At 45.9% G+C, this 13,569-nt stretch overlaps 1 pseudogene; it reads right to left on the bottom strand.

Annotated features, from left to right (window-relative positions):
- Positions 1-2,583: 2,583 nt before the first annotated feature.
- LOC129693909 (zinc finger protein 271-like) overlaps positions 2,584-13,569 on the bottom strand; it is a 38,056-nt pseudogene continuing 27,070 nt past the window's right edge.

The following is a 13,569-nucleotide window of genomic DNA, read 5'->3' as shown; positions in this document are numbered from 1 at the left end:
ACTGGACCCGAAGTGCTCCCCAACGCGTACCTCCGCCTCCTGTCCCGTCTCATTTCCTAACAGGAGGTCCAGCACTGCCCCATCTCTAGTAGGTACCTCTATGTATTGCTGCAAAAAACTATCCTGCACACATTTTACAAACTCCAAACCATCCAGCCCATTTACAGAATGTGTTTCCCCGTCTATGTGTGGAAAATTGAAATCTCCCACAATCACCACCTTGTGCTTACTACTAATATCTGCTATCTCCTTACATATTTGCTCTTCCAATTCTCGTTCCCCGTTTGGCGGTCTATAATACACCCCCATAAGTGTTGCTACACCTTTCCCACTTCTCAGTTCCACCCAAATAGCCTCCCTAGAGGAGCCCTCCAATCTATCCTGCCAAAGCACTGCTGTAATATCTTCCCTGACTAGCAATGCAACACCTCCACCTCTTGCCCCTCCAATTCTATCACACCTGAAGCAACGAAATCCTGGAATATTTAGTTTCCAATCACAGCCCTCCTGCAACCATGTTTCACTGATCGCCACAACATCATACTTCCAGGTGTCTATCCAGACTCTAAGCTCATCCACCTTTCTTACAATGCTCCTAGCATTAAAATATGCACATTTAAGAAACCCCCGTCTCTTCTTCTCTGTTTATTTCCTTTTTTTTCTTTCTCCTCTTGTGTCCAAGTGCTTCCCTTTTCTGCTTCCTGCCTCCCATTCTGTCTACTAGCTTTCTCTATTTGAGTCCCTCGCCCCAACCATTCTAGTTTAAAGTCTCCCCAGTTGCCTTTGCAAATTTCCACGCCAGGATATTGATCCCCCTCGGGTTCAAGTGCAACCCATCCTTTCTGTACAGGTCCCACCTTCCCCAAAAGAAGTCCCAATGATCTAGAAACTTGAATCCCTGCCCTCTGCACCAGTCTTTCAGCCACGCATTTATCCTCCACCTCGCTCCATTCCTACTCTCACTGTCGCGTGGTACAGGCAGTAATCCTGAGATTGTTACGTTTTTGGTCCTTTTCATTAACTCTCCTCCCAACTCCCTAAATCCTCCCTTCAGGACCTCTTCCCTTTTTTTACCTATGTCATTTGTACCTATATGTACCACGACCTCAGGCTCCTCTCCCTCTGATTTCAAGATATCTTGGATGCGTTGAGACACGTCCGAGACCTTGGCACCAGGGAGGCAGACCACCATCCTGGTCTCCCGACTGCGTCCACAGAAACGCCTATCCGACCCCCTAACAATAGAATCCCCAATTACTATTGCCCTCTTCTTTTTTTCCCTGCCTTTCGGAGCAACAGGGCTGGTCTCTGTGCTGGAGGCCCGTCCGCTGTCGCTACCCCCGGGTAGGCTGTCACCCCCATCCGTACTCAAACCGGTGTACTTATTTGCAAGGTGTACCGACATTGGAGTACTCACTCGTTCCTGCCTCTGCCCCTTGCCCTTCCTTAGCGTGACCCACATGTCTCTCTCCCGTGATTTTGGAGTGACCACCTCCCTATAACTCCCCTCTATGACCTCCTCATTCTCTCTGACCAGACAGAGGTCATCGAGCTGCTGCTGCAGGATCCTAATACGGTCCCTTAGGAGCCCCATCTCTCTGCACCTGGTGCAGATGTGGACGTCTGGAGGGCCATCCGACACCATGACCTCCCACATCTGACATCCAGAACAGTACACTGCTCTGACTGTCATTCTCTCGCCTTACCCTGGATCCGATACCAGTATAATACAATAGAAACTGCTGGGAGAAATCAGCAGGTATCTGACTCACAACAGCTGCTCCCTTTTGACCTTTAAACTGCACCTTTATTATATAAACAAAAAGCACTGTACCTTTATTAAAGCACTGTACCCTTAGCCCACTGTACCCTTAGCTCACTGTACCTTTACTAAAGCACTGTACCTTTAACCAGAAAGCACAAATGCTAACCTGAGGTTGCACCCAATCAGCTGCTTCCTCTAGTCTGCTTCCACCAATCAGCGGCTTCCACCAGAACCCTCCCTATGGAGTGTGGAATGTTACAGATTTTGTGGTTTATAAAAAAAAAAAAGCCCTGACCCTCCTCCACAATCTCCAACGGTCCCGGGCCTCTGTGAAATAAAGCCCCGCGCCCGATTTAAGTACTCACCGCCCTGACCCTCCTCACACTCTCCAACGGTTCCGGGCCTTAAGAGGGAGTTGGATGTGACCCTTGTGGCTAGGGGGATCAGGGGGTACGGAGAGAAGGTAGGTACGGGATACTGGATACGGGATACTGAGTTGGATGATCAGCCATGATCATATTGAATGGTGGTGCAGGCTCGAAGGGCCGAATGGTCTACTCCTGCACCTATTTTCTATGTTGGTCGTTGTGGGCAAGTTGAGCCGAAGGGCCTGTTTCCACACTGTGCTGCACTGTGACTAACACAAAGTGCTGGAGTAACTCAGCGGGTCAGGCAGTATCTGTGGAGAACATAGATAGGTGACATTTAAGAGTGCTGGAGTAACTCAGCGGGCCAGGCAGCATCTCTGGAGACAAGGAATGGGTGACGTTTCGGGTCAACAATGAAGATGGGTCTCGACCCTGAAATGTTACCTGCTGGTGGGACAGCAGCCTGGAGGAACTGGTGAAGCTCTTGCCACACTGGTCACAGGTATAGGGGCGCTCGCCGGTGTGGGTGCGCTGGTGGGACAGCAGCTTGGAGAAGTGAGTGAAGCCTTTGCCGCACTGGGTGCAGGTGAAGCGGCGCTTGCCAGTGTGGTTACGCTGGTGCACCAGCAGGTGACTGGACTGGGTGAAGCCCTGCCGCACTGGGCTCAGGTGTAGGGGCGCTCACCGGTGTGGGTGCGCAGGTGCTCCAGCAGGTTGCCGGACTGGGTGAAGCTCTTGCCGCATTGGGTGCAGGTGTAGGGGCGATCGCCAGTGTGGGTGCGCTGGTGCACTAGCAGGTTGCCGGAGTGGGTGAAGCCCTTGCCGCACTGGGCACAGGTGAAGGGGCGATCGCCGGTGTGGGTGCGCTGGTGGTTCAGCAGGTTGCTGGAGTGGGTGAAGCCCTTGCCGCAGTAGCTGCAGGTGTAGGGGCGCTCGCCGGTGTGGGTGCGCTGGTGCTCCAGCAGGTGACTGGACTGGGTGAAGCCCTTGCCACACTGGGCGCAGGTGTAGGGGCGCTCGCTGGTGTGGGTGCGCTGGTGCTTCAGCAGGCTGGTGGACTGGGTGAAGCCCTTGCCGCACTGGGCGCAGGTGTAGGGGCGCTCGCCGGTGTGGGTGCACTGGTGCACCAGCAGGTTCCATGTGCGGATGAAGCCCTTGCCGCAGTCGCTGCAGGTGTAGGGCCGCTCCAGGGTGTGCAGGCGCCTGTGCTCCTTCAGGTGCTGGGACGACTTAAAGCCTTTGCCGCAGTCAGAGCAGGTGAAGGGCCGCTCACTGCTGTGCACCCGCCGATGCTGCCGTAGCCCCAACAACCGGGCAAAGCTCTTGCCGCAGGTGGAGCAGCCATAGGGCTTCTCGCCCGTGTGCACCTGCCGGTGCATCTTCAGCTCATTCGCCGTCTTGAAGCTCTTGCCGCAGTCGGAGCAGGTGAAGGGCCTCTCGCCGGAGTGCACACGGTTGTGCTGCTGCAGGTTGTTGTAGCGGGTGAAGCTCTTGCCGCTCCGAGCAGTTGAAGGGACGTTCTCCCGTGTGCACCCGCCGGTGGATCTCCAGCTGGCTCGGGCACCGCCACACCTTGCCACACTTGTCAATTTCACATGTTGGTCCTCCATCGAAGCTCAGCCCCTCGAAGCTCAGCCCGCACACCGAGCAGAGGGGAGTGGGGCTCACCGGCACCCTGGCCGCCCTCAATGGCCGCTTACGCCCTCGTCTCTCCGTCCACAGCAACGGCTCCTAAACCCTGCAGGAGGGGATCACAGAGGGTCAACAAGCTGGCAAACAGGACATTACTAGCACATATTGGGTGCGTTTATGGCGGGGGAAACCATTATATAATTCTGCGCGGCACAATGGCACAGCGGTACAGTTGCTGCCTCACCGGCAGAGACCCGGGTACGATCCTGTCTATGGGTGCTGTCTGTGCGGAGTTTGTACGTTCTCCCCTTGACCGGTGTAGGTTTTTACTCCAGGTGCTCTGGTTTCCTCGAACATTTTAAAGATGTTCAGGGTTGTAGATTAATTGGCCTCAGCAAAATTGTTAAATTGTCCCTAATGTGCGTAGGATAGTGCAAGTGTACGTACGAGGTGATTGCTGGTCGACGCCGACTCCGTGGGCCGGAAGTCCTGTTTCCGTGCTGCATCTCTAAACTAAACTAAAGGGTCTCTACCCAAAATGTCACCCAATCATTTTCTCCACAGATGCTGCATGACCCGCTGAGTTACTCCAGCAATTTGTGTCTATCTTCTCCACAGATGCTGCCTGACCCTCTGAGTTACTCCAGCACTTTGTGTCTATCTTCTCCACAAATGCTGCCTGACATGCTGAGTTATTCCTGCACTCTCTCTGTCTCTCACTGTCTTCCTCTCTCTCTCTGTCTCTCTCTCTCTATCTCTCTTTGTCCCTCCCTCTCTCTGCATCTGTCTCTCTCTCTAACTCTGTCTCGTAGTGTCTCTCCCCTCTCTCTGTCTCTCCCTTTACCTTTATTGTGCATTAAAGGTAAAGAATTGTGATAAGCAAATAAATTTTGAAAACATTATTTTATGAATGGAAGGAGGATGAATTTAATAATCTCATAAGGAAGTGTTGTCTTTGATATAGCTCGCATGTTGCTGTGCCAGTTTGATTATGAAAATAGTCAATTAATCTTCTACCCTGTATGATTCACTACTGCAGACACATTTGAATTTCACTGTACCTTAATTGGTACATGTGAAGATAAACTGACCTTGAAACATTGGGTAAGATTAACAATGGCTTTTCCTAACTGCTTTGTGGTCACGTTCCTTGTATTTCAGGGTGCTGGAATGTTGAGCAGAAGTGCTGGAGGAACTCTGAGGGTCAGGCAGCATCTGTGGGGGAAGTAGACAGATGGCATTTTGGGTTGGAAACCTTCAGACTGGAGTAGTGGGAGAAAGATGGAAACTGGGGGGTGGGACAAAGCCTGGCATGTGGGGGTGGGTGATTGGCAGATGGATGGAATAAGTGACAAAAGCCAGCGGTGAAATTGATAAAACATGTTGGATAAGAAGGATAGAGGTGTGGAAGATGAAGCCAGAGGGAGGTTTATGGGTGAATGGGGCATGGGAGGGGATAAAAGGGAAATGTGGCATGGCGGTGGGAAATCAGGACACTGGTGATGGGAACCCCCTCTTTCCCCCCCCCCCCCCCCCCCCCCACACTGGGGATGGGAACCCCCTCTTTCCCCTGCCCCCCCCCCCCCCCCCCCACCCCACACACTGGGGATGGGAACCCCCTCTTTCCCTGCATCCCCCACCCTGGTGATGGGAACCCTCCTCTTTCCCTGACCCACCCACACTGGTGTGAACACTTCCCTCAACACCTTGGTCACTCTGCTCCTTCCCTCTCTATGCTCACCTCCTAAACCAGTCTCATATTTCACTCTATCCCCTTCCACCCGTATCCCTTCCTCCAGCTTTACGTTTCACTCTTCACATCTGTTGCACCTTTTGTCTCCTTGTCACCCCTAGCCAATGTCACAACCCATCACCCTCTCCCCTGTATCCACTAATCACATAACAGGCTTTGTCCTGCTCCCACCTCTTTCCCACTTTTTCTGCCCAACTCCATCAGTCTGAAAGGGTCCCAACAGGAAACGACAGCTTCTGCCCATTCCCTTTGTGGTCGGGTAGATGGTGCCTGATCTGCCAAGTACCTCCAGCACTTTGTTTTGGACCATTTTTTGGACATTCCCTGGTTTAAGCAATCTTAGTTGGCTGCTGTTGCAGGGAAAGTAGTTTAATGTTGATGACACTTGAAGTCTCATTACAAATTGGCAATCCTGTCATTCACCCTACTGTAGTTTTGGAATTGGTCTAAATATACATTTGGTTTGAGTGTGTTTGTTGCCAGAATCCATTTCCTCTCCTCTCTGCTCTTTTGTGAAGGTGACCAATTAGTGTTAGTTTCACTTCCACTTTCTCTGCCCTACTCCATCAGTCTGAAGAAGGATCCCAACCTGAAACATTATCTGTCCATTCCCTTTGCAGGCAGGCAGATGGTGCCTGACCCACTGAGTAGCTCCAGCACTTTGTTTTAGACCAGGTTGCATCCCGTGGTTAAAGTCATCCTAGTTACCTCCTGTTGCAGGGGAAGTAGTTTAATGTTCATGGCACTTGTTTTTAACTCATTACAATTAGGTAATCTTGCCCCTTCCATTCACCCAACTGTAGCTTTGTTTGGAATTGGTCTAAATCTATATTTGGTTTAGTATGTTTGTCTGTGTTGCCAGAATCAATTTCCTCTCCTCTCTGCTCCTTTCTAAAGGGGTGACCAATTAATGTTAGTTTCCACCCAGGATCTCCAAACACTGGGTCCTCTGATGCTGGAAGAGTCTGCCAGGGTTAGACTGTCTTCCCCATTCTGCCAAATGTTACATAAACTGGGCCAAACTTCACTACTGTTCCTTTACATGTATGTTTCATTTAATTCAAAGTATTTATTTGTCGGTTCAGTATCTGAAGAAGGGTTTCGGCCCGAAACGTTACCTATTTGTCAGTGTACAGTACAGAGACGACGAAATGCAGTTAAAGTATCTGGTTTGTCATGGTGTGTTTCTCCAGATATTTGAACTGCCTGTATGTTCCTATCTGTATCTGTTTGTGCACAGGGTTTCAATGTCCATGATAAAGGGTACGGTATCAGGGGCAGTGTCAGGGAGAACACTTCATGTGACATGATAACAGGCCCTTTGGCCCACCGAGTCAGCACCGACTAGCGATCCCTGCACATTATCACTAATCTACACAAACTAGGGACAATGTTACATTTATACTAAGTCAATTAACCTACAAACCTGTACGTCTTTGGATGGTGGGAGGAAAGTGAAGATCTTTGAGAAAACCCACTTGGTCACTGGGAGAATGTACAAACTCCGTACAGAACCTGTGTCTCTGGTGCTGTAGGCCAACAACTCTCCTGCTGTGCCACTGTGCTGCCCTTTAACAAAGCTGGCATGTTGCTGTGCCAGTGAATTACAGTAGTCAATGTATTCTGCTACCCTGTAGGGATCATTACAATCCTTTCAATGGCTGATCCTGTTTCTCATGACATTTATTTTCAACTGGAATCTCTTCCTCTCTCGGTGTCCAGTGTGAAGGAGGATATCAGCAGACATCAAATCACTAACGTGACATTGGTTTGTTTTGTATATAACTTGGTCTATGTGAATATGGTTATGGAGTTTAGAACCTTCTCTTGGGCTTCAGTGTAAATGAATGTTTGGGAAAGATTAACAATTGTTTTCTCTAATTGGGCTCGGCCTCTTTCAGCTTGGGGCCCACTTTAGTTTAAAGACTACATTCGGGGCCGGATTTACCTATAACCTAGACAAGCTTAAGCTTAGGGCCTCGAGGTCTGGGGGGGGAGGGCTCCGGCCAAGGCAGGACACCTACCGTTCAACTCTGGGCAGGCCCCCCTCTCTATTTCTCTCTCTCCATCTCCCCCCGCCATACACGTCCGGGCCACCATGCTCCGCTCGCTCCTCATCCGCCGGCACGGCCGGCCGCCTTGCACATGCACAGTGCTATGGCCAGCACATCCTCCCCCTGCACATGCGCACACCCACGGCCAGCACATCATCAGCCGCCCTGCTGCGCATGCGCACTGCAACGGCAACTGGTCGGCGCTGGGCACTTTCTCCCTCGCTTTGAATTGTGGGAGATTTGGCCGCCATGGCTGTCCGGTCGCTGCCTCGCCGCCAGCGCTGAAAACCAACGCGGAGGGGGCCTTACAAGTGGAACAGCTTAATCTAAATTAAACACTCTTCATCTAAATCCGGCCCTGACTACATTGCCCCTTCCCCTCGTTAAGGTTTATTCACTAAAATTGTGGTCTGGGCCTACTTGAATGAGTTTAACAGGAACCACTGCTATGTACTTGTGTTTCTAGTAGTGTTTAGTAGTGAATTTCGGCCTATACCTGGGGCTGTTGGTCAGGGGTGGGGATAGATATGGGGGGGGGGGGGGGGGGGGGGGGGTTTGGTCTCTGGGATTTGCTCGCTGTGCCTCTGGAGTGATCAGGAAATGGGTGCTTGAGGAAACGGACAGATATACTGGTGTAATGGTGAAGAAATATATAATAAAATTGCTCAAATGATAAGTTCTTAAGGAACTTGTGTTAAGTTGCAAGAGGAGAGCTTGGAGTTGGGGCTTTCAGAAATACATGCCTCCACAAACAAATAAAGAACAAAGAACACACACACAGGAGTGCAGATGGCTAATCATAACATGGAAAGGTTGATCTGAATAGGCATATCTTTATTTATTGCTTTGAAGCAATAATCATGCTGTGAGAAGTTGTAGTTGGTTTAGGTTGGTGTTTATAATAGAGGTTGTTAATGGGCTTTCTCCATGTCATGGGCACCATTTGTGACACATCTCAGAGTTTGGCTGTGTCATTTAAGGCGATTTATGGTTGCATATGTTGGATTGTAGGCACCAATGGTAGATACTAGTCTGTGAGATGGTTTGTGCTGTTTAAATGTGTTTATGTTGGGATAAGAGATAAGGCATAGGTGATGGTTGTGTGACCTTTGCAAAAGGATTTCTTATGGTTACCAGAAACTGAGAAAGTAACTCTGTTTTGATAATCTTTCATTTGTTGTGAGGAATGCTTTTAGTGAAGAGGCTTTTACATTCTTTTCTTCCAGAGATAGAAGGGGGAGGTTGTAATACAAAATGAAATTAGACCCGAGCTTGGGACGAAGCGATCAAGACAATTAATGACCTTTATGTGGCTGGAGTTGGGAATTGTGTGATTAGCAATAACTTAAGTCTTTACCACTTTGTAAGAATGGGGCAAAACTCATCTTTAATCTTTGTAATCCATAAGTAACTGTATTTTAACTATGTGGTTGTAAGGAAATTAATTGTGAAGTGTATTGTGTTTAATTACGATTGTAAGTATTAGATTTTGTTTAAATCGAAAGTTTTAGAAATAACTTTCTTTTCCAAAAGTGAAAATATGTTTTGTATGTATGTGTTGTGTGATTGCTATATTATGTGTATATTCTGAAAAGTATTCTGTGAGAATTAGTTTTATTTCTGTGGTTTTACTTTATTGAAATAAAATGATTTTGAGCAAAGAGGTTGAAGAAACCACAGAGGGGAAGAAGATTGTAAAGGGGCTGGAAAGGGGAAAATCATGTGACTATACGTGTTGTCAATCAATGGAAAGGATTTAGTTGATTGGTTAATGCAAATAAGTTAAATGTATGGTAAACCATAATGATTGGTTAATAGTTTGCTACTCCTTTTGTACTATCCTTGTCTTTTACCTCTATAATGTGTTACATTTATGCCAAAGTCAGTAGTTCTTTCAACCTGCTCCAGAATTTCTAACTGTGTTGGAAGGTTTAAAGAATTATCCAGCGCTGTCAGAATAAAGAATTGATTTTAGCAGAAATGGTTTGAATCAAGTTTTCTTGAATTAGACTGGCAAAAATAACTCATTTTAACAATGGGACAGGTATACGGGTGTAATGGGACAGGTATACGGGTGTAATGGGACAGGTATACGGGTGTAATGGGACAGGTATACGGGTGTAATGGGACAAGTATACGTCCAATACCTCTTGGGGCTGCACGGGAGAATCCACGACGCTTGAGAAATTTGTCAAACTCATCGGCCCCAGTCATCATGTTCCCCAGTGGCATTTTCTTGCAAGTCTTCGGTGGTAAAGTTCCTTACAAACAGCTGGTGACCACATCAGTCGGCAGATGTTTCAAACCTTCCCTTTCACACCATACGGAAGAGATCCTGGGCCAGAAGAAATCCCAACAAGTTGTTCCTAAACAGTTTCTCCAGTGCCAGGTGTGGAATGTCACAGAACTTGGAGCAAGTTTGGGCTTGGAGATCTTCAATGAGTCCCACAAAATCCCCCTCGTGACCCTCAAGTATCTCTCATTTCCTCAAATAGGCTGTGCTCTGAGGTGCTTTTTCGTTTAAGTTCGTGACCCAAATCATGGAACTATCTGAATTTTTAACATTGAGTAAAAATATTATATAAATCATACCTGGAACTCGTTAAGAACAAAACCTGCACATATTTTTAAAATATGAGAAAAACCTCAAATTTTCTGAGTAGTAATTGTCCAATCAAAGCACGTTTGACATTGGTCAATTGGCGTCCAACCTCTTCTTCTGTCGTATGTCTTTTAGACCTGCAGCTCCGTTGAGGCAAGCCAGGCCAACGTGTCGTCATCCAGGTCAATCGTCCAACCTTAATCACGCGCTTTGTTTCATGGTCGCTAGGCAGCGAGTACTCTGGGATCATGGCTGCCTCCTCATTACATCAAAACAATAGCAAGGTTTCCAAGGAATAAAGGTAATGCTAACCTTGCTGATAATTTTGTTATACAATTGATTTATCTTTATAAAGTTATGTGAACTGTTAAATAAAAATGATAAATAACAAATGTAGAGCTAGGGTTAGTAGTGATGGGTCTTCCCCTCCCCCTCTTTTAATCAGGTTACCCCGACCACACACCCGGCAGTTAAAAATCCCCGCTTTATTATGGATCACAATCTCTATGAATTACGATATATAAAACTATGTCGGCTCACACAAAATGTGAATGCTAGTCTTCACAAAATATATGCAACCATTTTCTGAGATTTCAGGAAATTCCTGCCCCCCTTTTGGACTCTGGGCCCGGGTACGATGTACCCCCTGCACCACTCTCCCACAGGCCCTGTGAATATGTACGTGCATACGTGAACAAAATACTGTGTGTGGTATGTACCTTTGTTAGGTTCCTAAAAATGGGCTCAATAAATTGGTCCCAGCAGCCCCAGATTTGGTGCCCATTGTTGACAGTTTAACAAAGATCATCCTCTGGAGTGTTAAAATGACCTCTGAAAGCTGCCTGCATGTCTTCCAAGACAATGGATTGTGCTGCAGAAAGTAAACAAATATGCACTTAATAACCATTGAGGACTGTGTTAATTGTAATTGCTGGCCTGCGAGGATGAGAATGGAGGAAGCACAGAAGATAAACAAAGTAGGAACTTTAAAACAAATACAACATGTGCTAATTGCCTGCCATCCCGCATATTTAATGTAGCAGTTTTTGGAGACAAGATTCGAACTTCAAACACATAACATGTGAAAGGTGTCTGCAAGAGAATCGAAGAGGTGCTGCAGAATATCATTAACAACTTGATTGCCTGCAACCCTGGAAGAAAATTACACAGATCTAAAGCGTTATTGATGGAAAAAATATGAACTTTTACATCTAAATGAATCTGTCCAAATTGCAATCATGGCTAAAAGAAAATTGTTGAGCTACTGAAGTAAACAAAATAAGCAGGTACTCACAAGTGCAGTCAGGATACCCTCTATCACAAGCAGCATTTGGAACAGCAAGTTGACAAAGCCCATCTATCACAAACCATAGAAAACTGGAAACATTAGAAGATCTCCAAAGACCTTGGCACATCAACCAGAAACAAGTAGAATAACTGTAGAGGTAGAAACAGCAGCAGGTGAGAAGATTCTACATTCACCTCAAAATATCAAACACTGGAAAAATAACTCTAGTGCCTGGAAAAATAACTCTAGGCCCAATGTTTCAAAGTCAGTTTATCGTCGGATGTACCAATTAAGGTACAGTGAAATTCAAATGTGTCTGCAGTAGTGAATTCTACAGGGTAGAAGAATACATTGACTATTTTCATAATCAAACTGGGACAGCACCATGCCAGCTATATCAAAGACAACACTTCACACAAACAGTGAACTCCCTGACTGAGTTGCCCAATGCTGTAACTATTACTATGGGCATCAAATCCTGCACACAAACAGTGCTTTGAGACGCTGGTCAAGAAACACATCTGCGCCTTCCTCCCTCGCAATATGGACCCGCTACAATTCGCATACCATCCGAACAGATCCACGGACGATGCGGTCTCCCAGGTTCTGCTCACCGCTCTCTCTCATCTTGACAGCCAGAAGGGGGAAGTTCTGGAAGACTGGAAGTTTAACATGGAAGAAAATTTGAATCAAAGGATTGAAAAGGTAAATGATAAACTGAATTTGATGGAATCCAGATTTAATTCTAAGTTGGATCCTATCTTCCAGACACTAAATCAACAACACGATGTTGTAAAGGAATTAGAGGAAATTGTTGAGACAAGCTCCAAAACTACAAAAAAACTTCTCGCCGAGAACAAACGTCTATCAGACTTATTGCATCAAATAACCGAAAAATGTATTGACTTGGAGGGACATCAGAGACGCCAGAATTTAAGAATCGTGAGCATCCAGGAAGGCAGAGAGGGGAATCGTGACCCCCATGAATTTGCTGCAGATCTATTGGGATCAAGAACCTTTACTTGCTCAAGCACACAGAGTATCGAGATGCCACCCAAGACCCCCCCCCCAAGACAACTGATAGTGAAGATGCAATATGATCATGTTTTGGATGATATGATAAAGAAAATTGTTCGCAGCAGAAATCTCGTATTTGAAGGAGATAAGATCAGTATATTTAGAGATTACCCTGTAGAAGTCGCCAAGAAGAGAGCGCTGTTTACAGAAATAAGAAGAATACTTAAGAATATTTTAAAAATTGAGATATGGACTGATGTAACCCGCAACACTAAGAGTCACCTATGAGCAGAAGGAACATTTCTTCATGAAACACACAGATGCACTTGAATTCGCCCAGAACATCGAGAATAAGACCGAAGATTGAATAATATTCAACACCCAACACTTACCTGACCGTACCGGATATTGTTACCCCCCAGAGAAGAAATAGCACTTTAAATTACTATACTTAAGAACTGCTCAAAATTTATAATAAGAATTGAGCAATTATCTTGCTATTGATATATAACATTTACATTTTAGTACTAATTTTTAACAACTACTAATCATAAATATTAATTATTACTAATTATTGTTAACTGGATCAATTCAGAATTAATTAAAAGTATGAACTATAAGTAAAGTGTGATTCAGGCAAATTATTAATAAAAATCTAGGAAGTTTTCTCTTTGATACTTTTGATTTTGATTATTATTTGACAATTTTTTTTTTTTTGCTATACGAGACTAACATTTCACTTTGAGACTAATAATTATTTCACTAATGGAATATTACTATTGTTTCTCTCCCCCCCATAAACTTTTATTTTATGGAAAGTACGGAGCTAGTAAAAAAAATTTTAACCAAAGGCTACAGAAGTCCTTAGATGTTAAACCACATTAGGGTGGCTATCACTAACTGCACTAACTATAGTTGTAGTTTTCTTCTTTTTTTACTCTTTACACTTTACTAACATAACATTTATTTTTTTTTCTATCTTATATTATATTGTAATTTGTATTTGGAATGGAATTATAAGTTTTATTTAAGGAGATATGTCCAGATGGAAAACCGGCGAGACCTAAAATTCATCTACCTGATGTTCGGG

The sequence above is a fragment of the Leucoraja erinacea genome, unplaced genomic scaffold, assembly GCF_028641065.1.
Source record: "Leucoraja erinacea ecotype New England unplaced genomic scaffold, Leri_hhj_1 Leri_468S, whole genome shotgun sequence".
Classification (NCBI taxonomy): Eukaryota; Metazoa; Chordata; class Chondrichthyes; order Rajiformes; family Rajidae; genus Leucoraja; species Leucoraja erinaceus.
Note: the sequence above shows the minus strand (reverse complement) of the source record. Positions and strands in the feature narration are given on the sequence as shown.